At 56.6% G+C, this 6,007-nt stretch overlaps 1 pseudogene; it reads left to right on the top strand.

Annotated features, from left to right (window-relative positions):
• The first annotated feature begins 1,661 nt into the window (after positions 1-1,661).
• LOC133078686 (leukocyte immunoglobulin-like receptor subfamily A member 6) lies at positions 1,662-5,484 on the top strand (annotated as a pseudogene).
• The last annotated feature ends 523 nt before the right edge of the window (positions 5,485-6,007 follow it).

Genomic DNA, 6,007 nt, shown 5'->3' on the forward strand with positions numbered 1-6,007 from the left:
GCTTTACTCTGGAGAAACCTGGGGCATGCCGAATTAACCAAGTTAGGAAAGCCCAAATCACCAAACAGGAGAAACAAGGACAATATGGCTTGAGTGGTATTCCACCCCAAAATGTACAGCTTGCAGCTAACCAGGAAGTGGTTTAGGCAAACCTCCTATTCTGTGTGTATCACGCTTCCTTTCTCTGCAGGGTCTCCCCTTCCTCAGGAGCCCTCAGTCACCTCTCTCATCAACCCCAGTATGACCAAGGCTGTAAAGGAAGGAACCCAACATCTCCATTCGTGAGCTTGTTTTAAATCTCATTAATCCAAACAGGATTCCATGATCTAGGAGCATCTGGAGATGAACACGAACCACTGAAGTGTGGGGAGAGGAAACACCTTGGGCAGGAACCACTGATCTTCTGACCGTCCAGCTCAAAACCCAGCATCGGGCTCTCGGCACTTGACGGCATATCTGGACCGTGTCTGGAGCACACATCTGGGGTTTATGACGGGCAGAAATTGTTTTCTGAAAAAGGAGACGTCATGCATCTTATTTGGGATGGCAACAGAGACTGACGTGTAGGGAACTAGCTGTTCTGCTTCCTGTGAAACCTTTAGTGTTGAAACCCGCGCTGGGGGTGATGGGCACTTGCCCGGGGCGTCCTCTTAGTCGGTGTGGCCTCCCAGGCTCTGTCCTCTTGTCCCTCTACTCAGCCGGGGTGGGCAGGAAAGTCATCGCGATTTCGAAACTCACCACCTGCTCTACCTTACTCCGCGAGGAAGGATAGAGTCCTATTTGTAGTACTATCATTTTGTACTCTTAGGATGAGCCTTGAATTTCCCTTTAAGATCCCCCCCAAGGCACCTTCTACGTGGTGGAGATGGGGAGACGGTCCTGGATTACCCGGGGGGGGGGCCCATGTTACCACCAAGGTCCTGATGAGTGAAAGAGCGAGGCAGAAGGGCCAGAGCCAAGGACAATGGGACTCGGAAGCAGAAGTTGGAGAGACGTGCCTGCTGGCTTGGAAGATGAGAGGGTTTGAGTCAAGGGACATGGCAGCCTGCAGAAGCTTGAACACGTGAGGGAATGAATTCCACCCCAGAGCTCTCAGGAGCAACACAGCCTGACAACAACTTGATTTTAACACAAGGGTTTCCATTTGGACTTCTGACCTCCAGAATGTAAAGGTAATACATGTGTTGCTTTAACCCATGGACTTGTAGTGGTTGCCACGGCAGCAACAGGAAACAAATACACTGAATATTTCTGGGGTTGTTTGGTGGTGGTCGTTGTTCAGTTGTTGGTTTGTTTGCCAATCTGAGCTCTGCAAGCTCAGGGTTTGAATCTGTCATGTCCAAGGATGTACTTCTAAGCCAGGCATATTGCAAATACCCAATAAATATGTGTTGATGCTTGGGTCAAAAAGGACTTCAGGGCATGAAGGCAGCAGCTTATGGGTCAAGTGAGGCCTCAGACGTGGTCAGATATGTCTGCAGAAGCCCGCTGCCCACTCCAGCCTGAGCCCTGTGGAAACGAGGGCCAGGCTCCTGGGGAGGGGCAGTTCCCCTTCCTGTGGGGCTGCTGACGTGACAGCCCCGTGACGGGGAGGACCAGCCTCCCAGTGGACACACCCTAGAGTCTCCGTCCTGAGGGCACCGTGGTCTCCTCCATCTGCACCGCCTGGACCACAGGGACGAGACGCCATGACCCCCAGCCTCACGGCCCTGCTCTGCCTCGGTGAGATGGAGGAGGGGGAGGGGAAGCCCTAGTCACGGAGGGACCCCTCCCCACAGCCAGGCTGCTCTGTCAGGAGACCCCAGGATTCAGGAGGCTCACGGGGAGGAGAGGCGCTGCTCAGGATTCAGGGCAAATCTCTCACAGGGGTCTCTCTTCCAGGGCTGAGTGTGGGCCTGAGGACCCACGTGCAGGCAGGTGAGTCTGTCCCCAGGTGTCCCAGCTCCCTCCTGCTCATGGGGACAAGGGGCCACCCCCAGGCAATGGGGATGGGGAACAGCAGTTCTGGGCTGAAGGAGGGGGAGTCTGGGAGGTTTGGGGCTGAGAGCTGGGGACCTGAGGGTGAGGATGTCTTGTGACCCAGCCTCTGATTTCCTTCCAGGCACCCTCCCCAAACCCACCATCTGGGCTGAGCCAGGCTCTGTGATCCCCTGGGGGAGCCCCGTGACCATCTGGTGTCAGGGGACCCTGGGGGCCCGGGAGTTCCGTTTGGATAAAGAGGGAAGCTCAGCTCCCTGGGACAGACAGCCCCCACTGGAGCCCAGGGACAAGGGCAAGTTCTCCATCCCACACATGACACAGCCCAACGCAGGGAGATATCACTGTTACTATCGCAACCTCACTGAATGGTCAGAGCGCAGTGACCCCCTGGAGCTGGTGGTGACAGGTGAGAGGACACTCAGGGGTCCCAGCCTCAGGCTCTGCCCTCAGGAAGGGGGTCTGCTCTCAGGGGTGTGTCCCTCTCACAGCCCAGCCCTGGGGGAGGCGAGGGGGCTGTGAGCCCCATTTCACAAGCTCCCTCCTTCTCTCCTAGGGGTCCACAACAAACCCACCCTCTCAGCCCTGCCGAGCCCTGTGGTGACCTCGGGAGGGACCGTGACCCTCCAGTGTGGCTCATGGCAGGGATGGGATGGGTTCATTCTGACTAAGGAAGGAGAACCCAAGTCCTCCTGGACCCTGGATGCACAGCGACGCCCCTATGGGCAGACTAAGGCCCTGCTCCCCGTGGGTCCCGTGACCCCCAGCCACAGGTGGACGTTCAGATGTCACAGCTTTAACAGGGACACCCCCCAGGTGTGGTCCGCCCCCAGTGACCTCCTGGAGCTCCTGGTCCCAGGTGAGGAAGTCCCACCCTGGCCTCACGCACTTTTTGAGGCACGAGACAGATTATTAGATGCTTTTCTCCCAGGACTGTCCCAGATGAGAGGGTGGGGTGAGGGGGGAGTGGGGCGCACAGGACAGAGACACAGAGTGTGAGCGACCGTGAGGCTTGGGGACCAGGATGGGAGAAGGGGCTTCATGGCAGGAACCAGCCCCGACAGCCCAGGGCTGGTCTTCCCCCAGGTGTATCTGGGAAGCCCTCCCTCCTGACCCCGCAGGGCCCTGTCGTGGCCTCTGGACAGAGCCTGACCCTCCAGTGTCGCTCTGACGTCGGCTATGACAGATTCGCTCTGTCCCAGGAGGGGGGACAGGCCCTCCTCCAGCGCCCTGGCCGGCAGCCCCAGGCTGGGCTCTCTCAGGCCGACTTCCCCCTGGGCCCGGTGACCAACACCCACGGGGGCCGGTACAGATGCTACGGTGGACACAACCTCTCCTCCGAGTGGTCGGCCCCCAGTGACCCCCTGGACGTCCTGGTGGCAGGTGAGGAGCCAGCGGGTCAGTCAGGGACCCAGACTCTGCACAGGCCCTGCCGGGGGTGCCCCAGGTGGTGATGCTGGGACCAGGCGTGCGGGGTCCCCAGGGAGGGAGAGAGACAGAGAGAGACGGGGGTGGGCAGGGAGAGGGAGAGACTCAGAGAAAACAGAGACAGACAGAGATGAGGGGCCTCAGGGGGGCCCTGCTGAGTCGCAGTTCAGAACCAGGGGGGCGGGCAGCCCCTCACCCCCCTTCCTCTCTCTAGGATGGTCCCCTGACACGCCCTCCCTCTCGGTGCAGCCGGGCCCCGTGGTGGCCTCAGGAGAGAACGTGACCCTGCTGTGTCAGTCAGCGAGCAGGACGGAAACTTTCGTTCTGTCCAAGGAGGGGGCAGCCCGTCCCCCACTGCGTCTTAGATCAAAGTACCGAGGTCGGCATATCCAGGCTGAATTCTCCATGAGTCCTGTGACCTCAGCCCAGAGTGGGACCTACAGGTGCTACAGCTCACTCAGCAGTAACCCCTACCTGCTGTCACACGCCAGTGCCCCCCTGGAGCTCGTGGTCTCAGGTGAGGGACCCTGACCCTGTCCCTGCTGACTCAGCTCAGGGCTCTGTCCCCAGAAATGTGTGAGGTAGTAATGAATGAGGGGACACAGGGGGGCTCCAGAGAGGAGGACATTCAATGGCCCCTGACTCCAAACTCTCATCACTGGATCCTGGGTCCTCAGCTGTTGAATCAGTGGGAACTCCCAGAAGTAGGAGAATAAGATTACAGGGTCTTCAATCTCAGACTGAACACAGGACACACAGCACTCAATTATTTCTGCATTAAGAGACCACTTTCCTCACTCATCCTGACCACCGGGGGCACAGCCAACTCGGTTCCAGAGTGATTCAAAAGCAGGTTCTGAATTCAAAGAACACAGGGAGGCTGAGAGAATCCAACGAGGAAAGCAGAGGGGACCTGGCATATTAGAGGAAGGGTTCATTAAGGAACTGCGTAAACGCTGTAATATGAGAATTGGGGGCATTGAGGACACAGAACCTGGGAGAAGGGCTCGTGTCTCCCAAGTTCCTCACTCACACCCTCACTTCATGATTCTCAGGAGCAGCTGATGCCATCCACCCATCACAAAACAAGTCAGATCCCACGAGAGGTGAAATCACTCAGATATGGGGCTGGGCTCCGAGGGTCATGTCCTGTCAAGGGGAGGCGGGTTCCCTGGGTGGACACCCTGGATTCTGGGGTGATTCTGATCTGCTCTGACCTCTGTGGCCTCTTTGTCCACAAATCCTAGCCTCACACCCCCAAGACTACACAGTGGAGAATCTCATCCGGATGGGCGTGGCTGGCTCGATCCTGCTGGGCCTCGGGATTCTGCTCTTTCAGGCTCCACACGGCCACGGAGGAACCCAAGATGCAGCCAGGAGCTGAACACAAGAGGGAACCACGCACCGTCCCGAGTGGTGGAGCCCTGGACATGACCTTACGTGCCCAGGAGGTTCTGGAAGAGGATCTGCAGCATGTGTTGTGTGAAGTGTCTGAGCGGGGAGGGAGAGACACGGTGTGGGTGCAGGAGAAGGTCTGGGAGTCCCTGTGGAGGCCTGGGCCTCGGTCAACCGTGGTGCCTTCCCTCCCCACCAGTGCTGACTCTCCCTGACGGCCCCGTCCCCTCTCACCCCTGTGCCGTGAGGCACATCCCACGTGGCAGGTCTGCGTCCACACCTTACGCACCTTCATGCTCTGGCCCACTTTCATGTAATACATTTGTTTATTTTTAAATTCCACCTTCGCTGGTGTGTGCTATTGACCTCCATCCCTTCACTCAGAAACAGAATATCGGACTTCCCTGGTGGCTCAGTGGTTAAGAATCCGCCTGCCAATGCAGGGGACACAGGTTCGAGCCCTGGTCTGGGAAGACCCCACATGCCGCGGAGCAACTAAGCCCGTGCGCCACAACTACTGAGCCTGCGCTCGAGCCCGCGAGCGACAACTACTGAAGCCCACATGCCTAGAGCCCGTGCTCCACAACAAGAGAAGCCACTGCAATGAGAAGCCCATGCACCGAAACACTGAGCAGCCCCCGTTCGCCGCAACTAGAGAACCCGCGTGCAGCAACGAAGACCCAACACAGCCAAAAATAAATAAATAAAACTAAATTAATTTTTAAAAAAAGAAACAGAATATCGTTTAAAAGCTGAATGAATGGGTGAAATTGGGGCCAAATTTGGAACAGGTAAATCAAAAAGTCTTCCCTAAAACCCTCTCTTGACCCTTCAAGCCCTTCTCTCCTCGTCAGATGACACCTGGTATAGTTTCTCCAGAAACACCATCAGTGTGAAGGAACAAGCTGTCGTTTGAAGTGACAGCCAGCTGCTGTGATATTAAACAGGCTTAGGAATATACCACTTTGTAAAAAGCCCAGATTCATGACATGTCTTTCTTTAGGGTAAATACTCTCTTCGTGGCCAACCTCATGGTACCTGTATGAATGCGCTGAAGGCAGAGTGAGGAAGTAATGAGTAGAATTCTCTTTCCCAGAGAACTGAGTCTGATCCAGCTGGAGCACAGCTCAATGATGACCCCGATGCACACAGGTGAGTCCTTTATATAGAGCATCATGATTAGATCATTTCCACGTCAGTTTTATGC

This window comes from Eubalaena glacialis, chromosome 18 (genome assembly GCF_028564815.1).
Source record: "Eubalaena glacialis isolate mEubGla1 chromosome 18, mEubGla1.1.hap2.+ XY, whole genome shotgun sequence".
In the NCBI taxonomy this organism is placed as follows: domain Eukaryota; kingdom Metazoa; phylum Chordata; class Mammalia; order Artiodactyla; family Balaenidae; genus Eubalaena; species Eubalaena glacialis.